The sequence below is a fragment of the Orcinus orca genome, chromosome 1 (assembly GCF_937001465.1).
Source record: "Orcinus orca chromosome 1, mOrcOrc1.1, whole genome shotgun sequence".
In the NCBI taxonomy this organism is placed as follows: domain Eukaryota; kingdom Metazoa; phylum Chordata; class Mammalia; order Artiodactyla; family Delphinidae; genus Orcinus; species Orcinus orca.
Window position 1 is genome coordinate 14,353,192 of NC_064559.1, and position 16,676 is coordinate 14,369,867.

Sequence of the window (16,676 nt, forward strand, 5' to 3'; positions counted from 1 at the left end):
ACATCTTTATCTAACTGGCATCTTAACAATAGCTGAAGATGAGTAGAACAAATTAGCAAAAGGGGATAATTTTTATTTGCAAAGTAACTAATTCAGACCTACATGGTCCCATCTACACCACCAAAAGCTTGTCTAAAAAATTCTGATCAGAAATTTCTTAAAGGCAACTTCGAAGACGACTCCATTTACGAACCTCACGCAAAGCATGACTCACGGTCGTTTCTCTACTTGTTATTACTTTCTGATTTTTTTAAAAACTCAGCTCAGGGTTAAAGGATTTTTTGTGTTTTACACACACTTGCAGCCTGCAGCCTCAGTCTGAGTGAGTGTCCTTCTGGTGTATTTCCACAGCAAACTGTACTTCCATGGATCTCAGCGTCCATTCCACTGCACTGTCATTACACATTCACTTCTTTGTCCCAGCCACCCTACCACGAGCAATCTGAGGGCAGGGACGTTTTCTTTTTACCTTTATATACTCACCACATTGCAGAGTGCCAGATACATAGGAAAGATTCGATAAATCAATAGTTCTCTAAGTGTTGTCCCTGGACCACTACCATCAGCATCATCTGGGAACATGTTAGAAATGCAAATTCCCTGACCCTATTCCACACCTACTGAATAAGAAACTCTGGCAGTGGAATCCAGCAATCAGTGTTTTAACAAGTCCTCCAGGTGATTCTGATGCAGGCCAAAGTTTGAAAACTACTGCAGTAAATAATGCAAGAAGGTGGTAAATACAAAGTTATTCATTGGCTCTCAGAGACTTTTCTATTATCCGAGCATAAACAAGAGATTTTAACTATAATCCATTTCTAACAGTTAACAGATTGCTATAATATTTCCTACAAAAAATACTTCTCTACCTGAACTTGTTCTGTAAGGACTGTGGATTTGTCTAACACTCAAAATCTAATCTCCTTCTCAACAAAGCTTTCTATGCCTTTTCATAAAGCAGAGTTGATTATCCCTCTCTTCTGTTGCTATCTTTATATCTAGTAAAAACTTCTGTTACTGAACTATCACACCACCTTTCAAGTCCTGTCCATGGTCTGTTTTCACTGTTAGACCTAAAGCTCCTTAAGCCCCAGAAGTTAATATGGTGTTAGGCACAAAAAAGACACTAAATACATACTAAGTTGAAGAAATTTAGGGTCCTTGTGCTCCTGACACCTATACTCAGAATGACTTCTGAGGAATGATGATTTCCTGCTGTCCAGGTCTTTGATGCGTGTAACAGCAGGATGAGTTAAAATATCTGAGTTGTAACCCAGCTCCCAATGCTGGATGCAGAGCATATCCTCAAATAAACCAAACTATGACAGACTGAATTATTAGCTCCAAATTTTCGCAACCTTTGCCAGGTAACTTTCCAATGTTCTCCCACTGAGGACAGGGTATGGTTCTCACTCTTTGGGCATCCAGTCATGTGATTTGCTTTGGCCAACAGAATGAGTTCAGAGTGGGGCTTCCCTGGTGGCGCAGTGGTTGAGGGTCTGCCTGCCGATGCAGGGGACACAGGTTCGTGCCCCGGTCTGGGAAGATCCCACGTGCCGCGGAGCGGCTGGGCCCGTGAGCCATGGCCGCTGAGCCTGCGTGTCCGGAGCCTGTGCTCCGCAACGGGAGACGCCACAACAGTGAGAGGCCCGCGTACCACAAAAAAAAAATATATATATATATATATATATATATATATGATTTCCTAACTTTCAACATTAAGCATGACCATTTTAAGAGCCAATCAACTTACACAGAATGCATTTATATGAGTCTTAAATTAGAAATTAAAGTAGAATATATAGCACATGTTTTATATTATATGATTCTAATTATAAAACACCCACCCAAACAAATATTCCTCCCCTCAAACCGTCATCTTTCCTTTGGACTGCCACAGTACCACTCAGGAGCAGAATCTTTCCTTGAAGAAACTTTGTGAAGGGTAATTTGGGATAACTGATCTCACCCCTTCCTGATCAATAGATTCTTTCTCAAATAGGAAACCTGGAAAAAATGTTTAATTTTTAAATGTTTAATGTTCATGGGCTGAATTTATAGTGTTAATAAGAACTATCTCAGCCCTAAGGCTGACAGATGTAAGAAATTATGTGAGCTCAATTATATAATATCTGTAAGTTTTAGTCTGCATCTTTAGCTGAAAATACAAATTCAGATCTTGTATTTTCTTTCTTCAAGTTGTCCACTCAATCCAGTAGACACTGAACTCCTTCATTTTTCTGCAGCAGTGGCAACATGACCCTAAAGCTGGCCCTGAGTACACAGCATATTCAAAGTAATTATAGGTAATGGTTCCATTAGTTCTTCAAAGCTTCATCCCATGGATTACCAGACTTCAGTTCCTGAATAATACTAGAATTTTCCCTGCCTTCAATACCAACTGAAATGAAATAGCTACTCACTAGCCATGCATCCTTGGGCAAGTTGTTTAACCTTTATGTGCCTGTTTCCTAATCTGTAAGAGGCAGCTAATAATAAAGCTTACCTCATAGTCATTCTGAGGATCAGATAAAATAATTTCTGTAAAGGTGTAAATAGTATGTAATAAGAACCATGTAAGTGTTTGTTAATTAAAACTACACTAAACAAATAAACAAAAATACTCCGTTTCCTAGACCAGAACACTAATCCCAAATTTCTGCTATTTCTCTGAGTGTTTGTTGCCTGCAACCACTCCTGGTACGAATATCAGTCAGGTTTCTTGTCTGCAAGCAACAGAAAACAACTCAGGCTAAGTCAAATAGAAAAGAAAGTTTTGGAAGTCTACTCGTAGATGGAAAAAATCCTGAAGCATGAAACTTATATTCTAGTGAAAGAAAACAAGACTATGCAAATAGCCAAAATAAAATAACTATACTTGGTAATAGGGGGCAAAAAGGAAATAAAATGAGATGATGTGACAGGAATGACTATGGAGGGAGTTGGGGTGAGTGATACCTAAGATAGAGTACATGGAATAAATGATGTTTGAGCTGGACCTGAAAGATGAAAGGAGCTAGATAAACAGGGGAAGAGCAATCCAGACAGTGAAATGAATAAATAGAAAAATCCCAAGGTGAGATCATACTTTGTAAATTCAAAGAAGAAACGTACCTAATAAAATGGTACATTATATGGGACATCTTTTCAAAGGGCTACATCTTGAAAATTCAGATGTCCAACTGAATACTATTGGAATTCAAACTGTTTAAGTTACAGATATAAAGCCCTGTACATTTGACCACACAGAGTCAGATTTAAAAGGCAAGAGCAGGTGCAGCCGGCTTACTAATAGGTAATGAATGAATAAGTGAATGCATGAATGAATCAAATAACAAATAAACGATAAAAAGAGAAACCATTAAAGATAAGCCACATCTCTATCTCACAACCCAATTTCTTTCTAGGTAGTTCTTCTCTTTTGCCTGAATCAAACAACTGTTTAGATCAAAAGAAAATCTAGCTGGGACTAGGATTTCCATTTGCATAATTTTTTGCTAAATGAGAATGGCAATACCCTAGTTATCCAGAGGGAAAATGGTAAAAAAAAAAAAAAAGCTATCAATTACTGAAGGGTTACTGTGTGCTAAGAGCTTACTGTGTGCTAAGAGCTGTATTAGATGTTTTACATGCATTACCTCTTCTAATCTTCACAACGGCTCTGTCAAGAAGCATACCATGATGACCTGTTTTATTTATTTAATTAATTAATTTATTTTTGGCTGCGTTGGGTCTTTGTTGCTGCACGCAGGCTTTTCTCTTGTTGTGGCGAGCGGGGGCTACTCTTTATTGTGGTGCGTGGGCTTCTCATTGCGGTGGCTTCTCTTGTTGCGGAGCACGGGCCCTAGGCGTGCGGGCTTCAGTAGTTGTGGCACGCGGGCTCAGTTGCTCCATGGCATGTGGGATCTTCCTGGACCAGGGATCGAACCCTTGTCCCCTGCACTGGCAGGCAGATTTCTAACCACTGTGCCACCAGGGAAGTCCCTGATGACCTGTTTTAGAGATAGGGAAAATAGTGGCTCAGAGAGGTTATGTACCATTAGACCCTGACCCTTCTAGTTAATGCCAGGTTCTACATAAGTATCAATTAAAGTGCATATATGTGTATGTTGGGGTGGGTTGTGATCCTTATGGAGCTTCTACCTCCATGTCCTTTTCTCTGGATAAAAAATCTCAAAAGCAAAAGCAAACAAAAAACTACTGGACATATTGTATGCTATTCCTAACATTGCTAGCGTAATGGTCATCTAGAAAGTTACCAACTCCCAGGAATAATATTGACCACACTAGTAACACATCAAAAAGAAAACTGGCATTCATTTCATTTAAACTACATAGTGAGTAGAGTTAGCCAAATAGCTGGAATTCTGAGGAAATAGAGAAGGTTGTCCTATTTTTGAAAAATGAGATGGTTATGCTCTAAGTGCAAGTAAAAGGAAAACTTTTTTTTTTTTTTTTTTGCAGTACGCGGGCCTCTTACTGTTGTGGTGTCTCCCGTTGCGGAGCACAGGCTCCGGATGTGCAGGCTCAGCGGCCACGGCTCATGGGCCCAGCTGCTCCGCGGCATGTGGGATCTTCCCGGACCGGGGCACGAACCCGTGTCCCCTGCATCGGCAGGCAGACTCTCAACCACTGCGCCACCAGGGAAGCCCAAAGGAAAACTTTTTATTTTGGGTGCAGCTTTTTAATTGACTAAACTTTTCTGACTTTGTTGTTAAAACCGGAAAGTAGCCTGGAGATTACAAAGTTCAGGGCAAACTGAATGTGGCTTACAAAATCAAAGCAAAACAGGCACCTTAGAAGTCAATCAGCATCTAAACTTCCACAATTTTGCTCACTGTATTCACGCCATAGGTAAATATACCTTGAAATTAGGTCCCAATTTTAATTGCTAAACTCAGATCCTCCCACAAGGATGTATTACACTTAGGTATTTTCCTAGGCAAGGAAGATATTTTTCCACATGTTGCCTCACCCGCTTGGATAAGGTTTATTTCTTTTTATTATTTTCACTATCCATCAATGATTGTCAAATCAGATATTAAAAAGGACAAGTACTACCTCTCCCCAGACACAGAATTAGTGACAAATGAGTAGGAAGCACTCTCCCACACGGCACTCACAATGGAGTTTGGGAATGCAGGGTCGACAGAAAGTCATCAAAGTAACTCCAAAGCCTCTGGCTTCCTCTTATTTTTTGAACTATATCTCCCATCTCACTACTCAGTGATTCGTTTACTCACTCATTCAATCAACAAAAATTTACTTTGACCTACTATACGCATATCCTACAGTGCCAGAGAATTGAGAGAAATCTAAATATAAAAAGTCCCGGTCCTCATAAAGTTTACATTTTAGCAGAGGGAAAGGTAAAAGGAAGAGAGAAGGGTAATACGTATGCAAACCAATAAAGAGATAAAATGCCAACCAGTGGTTCATGGTATAAAAAGAGAAACCAGGGAGGGTAAGGAACTGGAAAGTAAGGGTGGTCATGGGTGGTCTCTGATGAGATGACATTTAAGAAGAGGCCTGAATGAAATGAACGAGTCTAGAAATCAACAGAGGTCTGGGCTGGAGATATTAATTTGTAAGTAATTCCTTGCAAAAATAAGTACTTCACATTCATCTTTCTCTTTGAAACATCTAAGTTGAAAAATAAAATTACATTTATATGTTGTCTCTTCCCATGTGTGTGTGTACACATAAACACACTCCCCCAAAATCTACTCATCTTGATCCCTTGAACATTTTTTTCAAGTTGAGGATAGGTATTTTCCAACCATGAAGAAGGAGCAAACATGTACCAGAGGATAAGAAAACCTATTAATTTTCAAAATGGATTTAGATTTTCTCTTTTGTGAATGTCCTCTGGCCACACTTGAAAATGCGATACTGACTGAGGGGGATACTAAAAAGAGAAAGAAAACAAACTCTCTCCAAATTATTGAACAGTGAATAAATATGGTTCATTATTCTCAGCTATGGTTAGCATCATGGTTTTATTTTTATAAAACCATATCAATTTATTAAAGCTTACTCTAATATCAAAGTAAATCATGATCTTTTATAACAGCCACTGAATCTACTGGGTGACTGAATATTCAAATGTTCCTGAGAAGTCTTATCATGTATTAGACCTGAAGTTAGGGATGCCACAGCTCACTTCCCAGGACTCTAGAACATGCTGCTTTTGCACACCACAACTACTCTTTGGTCAGCTGATAGCACCATTACAGGCCATGACAATTTAGAACCAATAACCAAATTTCTATTTCTCAAAGTTATTTTTTAAAAAGTAGGGAAATTATGCTTCCAATAATGGATGAATAGTTTGTATCTGACTAACCGATCAGCAGAAAAAATACAATCTCTAGACAAAATATTAAAAACAATTGTTTCGTGGCCTGGAAGAGCCAGAAAAAGCAGGCAAAAACTGACGGGAGACTGATCTTTGTAAAAAGGGAACCAAATAGGGTGAAATTTTTAGTTTTACAGTTTCTACCTGGGGGCAAACTCTGGTCCACCTATTCCTAGTGACTGAAATTTAAGCACAAAGCAACAGTCTTACTGGCTAAAGGAGTCAGAGGATGGAGCTGGGGGCTAAAAAAAATTGACTGGAGAGTGATAAAGGAAACTGGCAAAAATAAAGTCACAAAGAATAAAACTCTGAAATCTTTATATAAACTACAGGTTCTTTATTGAGCCCTAAACCAAATGTGAGCAAGAGAAACTCCAAGGAACATGTCAGAAGGAGACAGCTAGAAAGTTAAGGAAATAACAAAGATTTGGCTGTTGCCCACCGTAGGGAAGGGAAGGCTAAATTTGAAGTCTGAGTTAAGCCAAATTAACTTCCTGCCAAATCAACACTTTTTAGAGGACGATAACTAAATCCGGAGTCTCTGTATAGTATTATCAACAATGTCCAGTGTATAACCAAAACTTACTAGATACGCGATGGAACAGAAGAATGAGACTGTCAAGAGAAACAGCAGTCAATAGAAATACACACCAAGATGTTCTAGAAGTTGGACAACAGGCAAGAACTTTAAAGCAGTTATGATACATACATTTCTAAAAGTAAAGGAAAATATGATTGGAAAATTCAAACAGATGGAAAATATCAGCAGAGAAATGGAAACTATAGTAAGGAAGCAAATAGAAATTCTAGAACTGAAGTACAATACCTAAAAAGAACAATTCACTGGAAAGGCTTACAGTAGACTGCAAAGGAGAAAGGGTCAGTGAACTTGAAGACAAATGAATAAAAATTAGCCAGTCTGAAGAACTGAGAAGAATAATTAGCCAATCTAAAGAACTGAGAAGATTAAACAAAAATGAAGCGAGTGCCCCTATGATCTCTGAGTCAATATCACACAGACTAACACATTTGTTAATGGGGTACTAGAGAAAGAATACGAAGGAAATGAGGGAGAAAAACTTACTTGATGTAATAATGGTCATATAATTCACCCAAACTGTGAACTCCAAGCCGGATAAATTCAAAGAAAACCAAAAGTAGGTACATTACAGTCAAACTGCTAAAAACCATGTATAGAAGGGGAAAAAATCCCTAAAAGGAGTCAGGGAAAAACAACACAATACCTACAAAGGAATGACAATACAAATGATAGTTCACTTCTTATTAGAAAAACTGGTGCTCAGGTGACAGTGGAAGTTTTTAGATGTGCTGCAGAAAAAACAAATGCAACTCCATATCCTTTACCCAGTGAAAATATTCTTTAAAAAAAAGAAGGCAACTATTGTAAATCAACTATACTTCAATAAAAAATGTAATAAAATAAAGACAAAATAAAGACATTTTCAGATGAACAAGAACTGAAAGAATTTGCTGCCAGAAGACATACGCTATACAAAATGCTAAGGATAATTTTTCCAGCCAAAGAGAAGTGACCATAGATGGTAAGCTGAATCTACAGAAAGGAAAAAAGAGCTCTGGAAATGATAAATATGTGGGTAAATATAAAACAGCATGTATTTTTTCATCTCTTAATTTCTTTAAAAGACATATGACTATTTAAAGCAAAAAAGTATAACACCATACTGTGAATTTTATAACATAAGCAGATATAATATATGTGAAAACAAAAGCACAAAGGTCGGGAATTAAAAGATTCTTATAAGATTCTAACATTTTATCTGAACTGGTACAATACTACCCTATGTAGACTGCAAAAATATATGGGTGTGTTCTGTAATCTCTAGAGCAACCACTGGGGGAAAATGCACTGGAAGAGATACAGAGGCATTGGTAAATCAACAGAGGAATTAAAATAGAATACTAGAAAATATCTGATTAACTCAAAAGTAGACAAGAAAGAAAAAAAGAGAGGAACACCACCAACGAAAACAAGAACAGATGTAACAAAAAAACAAAAGAGCAAAATTAAAGACAGCAAACATCAAAAATTATATTTAATGTAAATAAAAATTTCAATGCAAAGAAAGGATTAAATGAATTTTTAAATTAAAAGACATACTTTAAGTATGAATATACAGATAGATTGAAAGTAAAATTATGGAAAAAGACATACTAATGCAAACAGTAAGCAAAAGAGGGCTAGAAAAGCTATAATAATATCAGACAAAATAAACTTCAATACAAGGAGTACTAACAAAATAAAGACACATTTCATAACGATACAAGGGTCAATTCATTAGGAAGCTATAAAAATCCTAAATATGTATGTGCCTAATAACCGAGTTTCAGTAAACAAAAACAGAAAAGGGAAAAAATACACAAATTCACAACTACGATTGGAGATTTTAACAACACTCTCAATAGTTTAAAGAATTTCACTCAAAACACAGTAAGGGTAAGGAAGATCTGAACACACTATTAATTTAAGGTAGGTTACAGATTTCTTGAAGCACACAGTTCACAGACTCCATGTCAAGAACCCTTTTCCAGATCTTTAAAGCTCTACATATCGAATTTAATTACCTTACTGGAAAACTGCACACAGATATTGACAACTTTGGCTTGTCAAAGAACAACTTGAAGAATATCTACATGTTGTACAAATGCATGACTGAAATGAAAATATCATTAATAATGATTAATGCCTACTTCATAAGGAACCCAGCAATAAATGAGTTTAATTGTCAGAAAAATTCTCTCAAATGGTATGCTTCCTTTATTATGTTATCATACAATAATGCCTCCTTCATTCCCCAATTTCAGTGTTCAAGGTGAAATTTCTTTTTAAATAGTGCAGTGGTGAGTTGCATTTCAGTGAAAATAGTAGTTTTATGAGTGTCAAAAACTTACACAGCAGAAAAAAGAATACTTACTGAAAACGGAAGCCCTGTGGATTCTCTTCCCTGTGTGGCTACAGCACTTGATGGGCATACCTCATTAGCCAAACTCATCAGAAAAAAAGGCAGAAGACTCAAATCAACAGAATTAGAAAAGAAAAAGGAGAAGTAACAAATGACACTGCAGAAATACAAAGGATCATGAGAGATTACTACAAGCAACTATATGCCAATAAAATGGACAACCTGGAAGAAATGGAAAAATTCTTAGAAAAGTACAACCTTCCAAGAATGAACCAGGAAGAAATAGAAAATATAAACAGACCAATCACAAGCACTGAAATTGAGACTGTGATTAAAAATCTTCCAACAAACAAAAGCCCAGACCAGATGGCTTCACAGGTGAATACTATCAAACATTTAGAGAAGAGCTAACACCTATCCTTCTCAAACTCTTTCAAAATATAGCAGAGGGAAGAACACTCCCAAATTCATTCTACGAGGCCACCATCACCCTGATCCCAAACCAGACAAAGATGTCACAAAGAAAGAAAATTACAGGCCAATATCACTGTTGAACATAGATGCAAAAATCCTCAACAAAATACTAGCAAACAGAATCCAACAGCACATTAAAAGGATCATACACCATGATCAAGTGAGGTTTATCCCAGAAATGCATGGATTCTTCAATATACACAAATCAATCAATGTGATAAACCATATTAACAAATTGAAGGAGAAAAACCATATGATCCTCTCAATAGATGCAGAAAAAGCTTCTGACAAAATTCAACACCCATTTATGATAAAAACCCGGCAGAGAGTGGGCATAGAGGGAACTTACCTCAACATAATAAAGGCCATATATGACAAACCCACAGTCAACATTGTTCTCAATGGTGAAAAACTGAAACCATTTCCACTAAGATCAGGAACAAGACAAGGCTGTCCACTCTCAACACTATTATTCATAATAGTTTTGGAAGTTTTAGCCACAGCAGTCAGAGAAGAAAAACAAATAAAAGGAATCCAAATCAGAAAAGAAGAAGTAAAACTGTCACTGTCTGTAGATGACCTGATAGTATACATAGAGAATCCTAAAGATGCTACCAGAAAACTACTAGAGCTAATCAATGAATTTGTTTCAGTAGCAGGATACAAAATTAACACACAGAAATCTCTTGCATTCCTGTACACTAATGATGAAAAATCTGAAAGAGAAATTACGGAAACACTCTCATTTACCATTGCAACAAAAAGAATATAATACCTAGGAATAAACCTACTTAAGGGGACAAAAGACCTGTATGCAGAAAACTATAAGACACTGATGAAAGATATTAAAGAGGATACATACAGATGGAGAGATATACTATGTTCTTGGATTGGAAGAATCAACGTCATGTAAATGACTGTACTACTCAAAGCAATCTACAGATTCAATGCAATCCCTATCAAGCTACCAACAGCATTTTTCACAGAACTAGAACAAAAATTTGCACAATTTGTATGCAAATACAAAAGACCCCAAATAGCCTAAACAATCTTGAGAAAGAAAAATGGAGCTGGAGTCATCAGGCTCATGGATTTCAGACTATACTACAAAGCTACAGTAATCAAGACAGTTTGGTACTGGCACAAAAACAGAAATACAGCTCAATGGAACAGGACAGAAAGCCCAGAAATAAACCCACGCACATAAGGTCACCTTATCTTTGATAAAGCAGACAAGAGTATACAGTAAAGAAAAGACAGCCTCTTCAATAAGTGGTGCTGGGAAAACTGGACAGCTACGTGTAAAAGAATGAAATTAGAACACTCAGCAACACCATACACAAAAATAAACTCAAAATGGATTAAAGACCTAAATGTAAGGCCAGATACTATAAAACTCTTAGAGGAAAACATAGGCAGAACACTCTATGACATAAATCACAGCAAGATCCTTTTTGACCCATCTCCTAAAGAAATGGAAATAAAAACAAAAATAAACAAATGGGACCTAATGAAACTTAAAACGTTTTGCACAGCAAAGGAAACCATAAACAAGATGAAAAGACAACCCTCAGAATTCGAGAAAATATTTGCAAATGAAGCAATTGGCAAAGGATTAATCTCCAAAATATACAAGCAGTTCCTGCTGCTCAATATCAAAAAAACAAACAACTCAATCCAAAAATGGGCAGAAGACCTAAATAGACATTTCTCCAAAGAAGATATACAGATTGCCAACAAACACATGAAAGGATGCTGAACATCACTAATCATTAGAGAAATGCAAATCAAAACTACAATGAGGTAACACCTCACACCAGTCAGAATGGCAATCATCAGAAAGTCTACAAACAATAAATGCTGGAGAGGGTGTGGAGACAAGGGAACCCTCTTGCACTGTTGGTGAGAATGTAAATTGATACAGCCACTATGGAGAACAGTATGGATGTTCCTTACCATATGACCCAGCAATCCCACTACTGGGCATATACCCTGAGAAAACCATAATTCAAAAAGAGTCATGTACCACAGTGTTCATTGCAGCTCTATTTATAATAGCCAGGACATGGAAGCAACCTAAGTGTCCATCGACAGATGAACAGATAAAGAAGATGTGACACATATATACAATGGAATATTTCTCAGCCATAAAAAAAATGAGATTGAGTTATTTGTAGTGAGGTGGATGGACCTAGAGGCTGCCATACAGAGTGAAGTAAGTCAGAAAGAGAAAAACAAATACCATATGCTAACACATATACATTGAATCTAAAAAAAAAAAAAAAAAAAAAGAAGAGGTTCTGAAGAACCTAGGGGCAGGACAGGAATAAAGACACAGACGTAGAGAATGGACTTGAGGACACGGGGAGGGGGAAGGGTAAGCTGGGACGAAGTGAGAGAGTGGCATGGACATATATACACTACCAAATGGAAAACAGCTAGTGAGAAGCAGCCGCATAGTACAGGGAGATCAGCTGAGTGCTTTGTGTCTATCTAGAGGGGTGGGATAGGGAAGGTGGGAGGGAGATGCAAGAGTGAGGAGATATGGGGATATATATATATGTATAGCTGATTCACTTTGTTGTACAGCAGAAACTAACAGCCCATTGTAAAGCAATTATACTCCAACAACGATGTTAAAAAAAAAAAAATCAAAATAAATAAATAAATAAGCTATGTTCGTTGTTTTTTTTTTTTTTTTAAAGACATAATGCCATTGCACACTTAATAGACTACAGTGTAGTGTAAACATAACTTTATATATAGTGGGAAACCAAAATCTTCATGTGCTCATTTTACTGCAGTGGTCTGGAACCGAACATCTCTGAGGTCTGCCTCTACTATACAGAGATCCAAGAAACCTAAAGAAAATCTTCACCACTATCACTCAGTAACATTAAAGAATTATCATTACGGTCATTTAGGTATATGACCTAAGAAGGCAAAGTTAACTATACAAGAAAAATATTACAACTTAGCACTTCAATTTGAAAAACATAAGAGTAGCTGTGAGTGATAAGCCATATAAACACAAACAAGAACATCCCTTGAAACACTCAATATTATAGTAGTGCTAGATGGACCAGCAATGCTTTTTAAGAAGAAAAATGCAGTGGAAAGATTTATTTGTATCATCTTTCCACTGCTGACCGGAATATAAACCTAGAAAATGCATGTAAATAAATAAAGTATCTTTTGGAAGTACTACTTGCGCTCAACAAAGCTACAAGAGAGGAAACATCCTTAACAATCAATTACATTCTGAAAGAATCATTTGGTGAACTCTTAACTCATCCTTTCATATTCAGCTTAGACATTACCTCCCAGGAAAAACCATGCGTTGTATAGCTTCTATTCCACCCTCAACTAAGCTGGGTTCCATACCCATTTTTGGTCTTTTTATAGTTATTTCTAGCAATGTATTGTCCCAAATTTTAAAATTAATTTTTACTAAAATGATATATGCATATGGTAAAAAATGTCACCTCTAGTAGGTTACTAACCAAAAATATCAGTCCCCTGTACCAGCCTTTAAAACGTCAAGCCTGCTCCCCAGTGCCTTTTTCTTTGTTTTTTTTTCTTCTAAAATTGACTTAAATGTTTCTAAACAAAATGCTTTCATTGCTAATTCTTAGTTCATCCATCAGACATTCTCTCAATTTCCTACTACTGTCAATTAGGATTAAGATCTTTTAGCCTCTCATCTTCCTAATGTAATATGATTAAATTTTCAGTTAAAAAGTATTGTTTACATGATTATGATTTGTAAATACTTACTGGAAACCAAGTAGTATATTATGATGCTTCTATTAAACTTTCTTTTTTGGCAGCTTCCTTGTGGAGTAAATAACACATAATGAAATTCACCAAATTTAAGTATATGAGCTGTGACAGACATATAAAGTCATGAAACAGAACATCGATTAATATGTAAAACATGTCATCATGTCAAAAATTTCCCTGTGCCCCTTTGCTGTCAATGCCCTCCTCTCATTGATCTGCTTTCTGATACTATACTCTTGCATAGATAACATTATGCAGAGTTTAACCTGTTATGTTCATTGCAATTACTGACATATTTGGACTTATTTCTGTATTTTGTTCTGTTTTTACTTTAAGTGTCTTGTCTTTATTTTTCTCTGTATTCATTGGATTTTCTTTGTTTCTTTTTTTCTTCTCCAGTGATTTGGAAGCTCTACCTCCTGTGTCTATTCTACTGTTGATTATTTTTTAAAATTTAGGGGTAAAAGTCAAGGTGCAGTGGGCCGGGGAAAAGTGGAAAGTGAGGAAATGGAGGCTCCTAGGGCAGATTATGACCCTGAGAAGTCTCCCTGTGAATTAGAGGCGGAGTATGACAGCTGGGGAAGAAAGAGGGGTGTGGAATTGAAGAAGGTTACTGTTCATTTGCATGTTGTTTTAAGATGGAGGAGACCTGAGCATGTTTAAATCCCAAGGGAAGGATCCTGTGGAGAGGGAGCTGCTGACGAGACGAGAGAGGGAAAAGATAAGTGAAGTTCCTGGGAAGGTGGACAGTGAGAAGATTCAGAGCACGCAGATGGAGAGATTGCCCTTATGCAGGAAGAAAGACATCTCTTCTCCTGTAACAAGTAGAAAGGAAGAGAATTTAGATGTAGATGTAGAAAGGTGCATACATTTAATGGTAGAAAGCTGAGGGAGTTCCGATCTGATGGCTCTTACTTTCTCTGGGTGGTTGAAGGTAAGGTCACCTGTTAAGAGTGAAGAGAGGCCACAGAGGTTTGCAGAGAGTTAAAAAAAGATTTGAAATCTCTTTAGAAAAAGAAAAAACAAGTTAACCAAAGAAACCTGCTGTTGGGTAGGGCTGCTGGGCAGTACTGACAGCCTAGTTGAGATCAGTGACCATGAATTTATTATGGCTCTAATCTGTCCTGTTGTGTCATTTTTTTTCCCAGCAACACTCAAATGCACACAGATTACCAAGGAAGCAGATAAATGAGTTCATCCTGGCCTGGAGTTTGTCAAATAAGTACCACCAAAGAGAAAGCGGCAAGGCAAGACAAGTTAGGTTATTGGCAAGTTACTGAGATGACGGGCCATAAATCTAAGCTAGATAATGGAACACACAAAAAATTGATGGATGGGGAGTAGAGGCCAATATACTGGAAGGCTCAGTGAGATCAGAGAATAATTACAGCAAGACTAGCTAAGAAAGCCACCAGATGGCCAACTACCTGTAGTCACAAATCCAGGTGATTAGACTGGTGATAACTGGAAGGACAATTACCAGATGCTACTAGTATAGAATGTTTTGTAAAAATCACCAAGAATTATTCTGCATATTTTTCAGATTTTTTTACCATGTGCCTATTCTATTTTTAAATGTTTTAAAGAATTGCATTAAACTTCATAGCCATATTATTAGCAATTATTTTTAATTATCTATAATTTTCACTGATTACATTATTCATGGTAGTTTCTTACATCCCTCCATTTCTTTTCCTTAGGTTCGCTTTTTCTAGTTTGTGAATTTTTTTCAGATAGGTGATACACTTCCTAAATCGTTGCAGCTAATTTTTCTTTATTTTAACTTCTACAAACAATAATTCAATTGGAAACAGAATAGGGTACAAAGAAACTTTTTCCCACTTACTCCTGTATTTGTTCAGAAGGTTGAATTTTTTAGAATCATGACTTACTGATAAACAGAAAGTCATTACAATTAAATGGTGACCCATGAGTGACAAAATAAAAGTGAAAATATTTTGACAAAAGTTTGTCTAAGGAATAGATTCAAATACAAAGGAGAATTAGTGAGATGTCAATGTTAGCATTTTATATCAGAGGGAAAATAATAGACTATTCAACAAATGGTACCGTATCAACTAGGAAAAAAATAAGTTGGAAGTCTAGGAGTGATGCATTACTTCTTACACCAAAATAAACTCCCAATGTATTAAGGATATAAACGTAAAAAAAGAAAAAAAAAACAACCCAAAACAAAACAAACAAAAAGACAAAGAAGCTGTAAAAATGAGCACTAGAAAAAATAAATGACAAGCTAGCAACTGTTTTTATAGTCTCAGCATGGCAAATGCCTTCCTAACTATGACACACAATAGAAGCCGTTAAAAATTTGTTAAATTTGACATCATAAAACTTTTAAAAGCACAGGAAAGTTTTTAAAAAGTCTTCTTAGAAGATATTCTGTGCTCATGGATTGGGAAAATTAACACTGTTAACATGCCTGTACTACCTAAAGCAATCTACAGATTCAATGCAACCCCTATCAAAATCTCAAGAACATTTTTCACAGAACTAGTACAAAATATTCTAAAATGTATATGGAACCACAGAAGACCCCAAGTAGCCAAAGCAAACCTAAGAAAAAAGAACAAAGCTGGAGGTATCACACTCTCTGATTTCAAACTATATTACAAAGCCATAGTAATCAAAACAGCTTGGTACTGGCTGAAAAACAGATACATAGTTCAATGTAACAGAAGAAAGCCCAGAAATAAACTCACACATATATGAATAATTAATTTACGACAAAGGAGCAAAGAACATATAACAGGTAAAGGACAGTCTCTTCAATAAATGGTGCTGGGAAAACTGGAGAGCCACATGCAAAAAATCCCAAAAAAACCAAAACCAAACAAACCCCAAAACTAGGCCCCTATCGTACACCATACACAAAAATCAACTCAAAATGGATTAAAGACTTGAATGTAAGACCTGAAACCATAATACTCCCAGAAGAAAACATAGGCAGTATGTTCTTTGACACAGGTCTTAGCAATATCTTTCTAGATATGTCTCCTCAGGCAAGAAAAACAGAAGCAAAATAAATAAGAACTACATCAAAGTAAAACCTTCTGCACAGCAAAGGAAACCACCAACAAAACAAAAAGACAACCTATTCA

At 36.5% G+C, this 16,676-nt stretch overlaps 1 protein-coding gene across 7 annotated transcripts in view; it reads right to left on the minus strand.

Moving 5' to 3' along the window:
• Positions 1-16,676, minus strand: part of MARK1 (microtubule affinity regulating kinase 1) — a 144,297-nt gene that overhangs the window by 63,654 nt on the left and 63,967 nt on the right. The gene's annotated exons all lie outside the window — the stretch shown is intronic.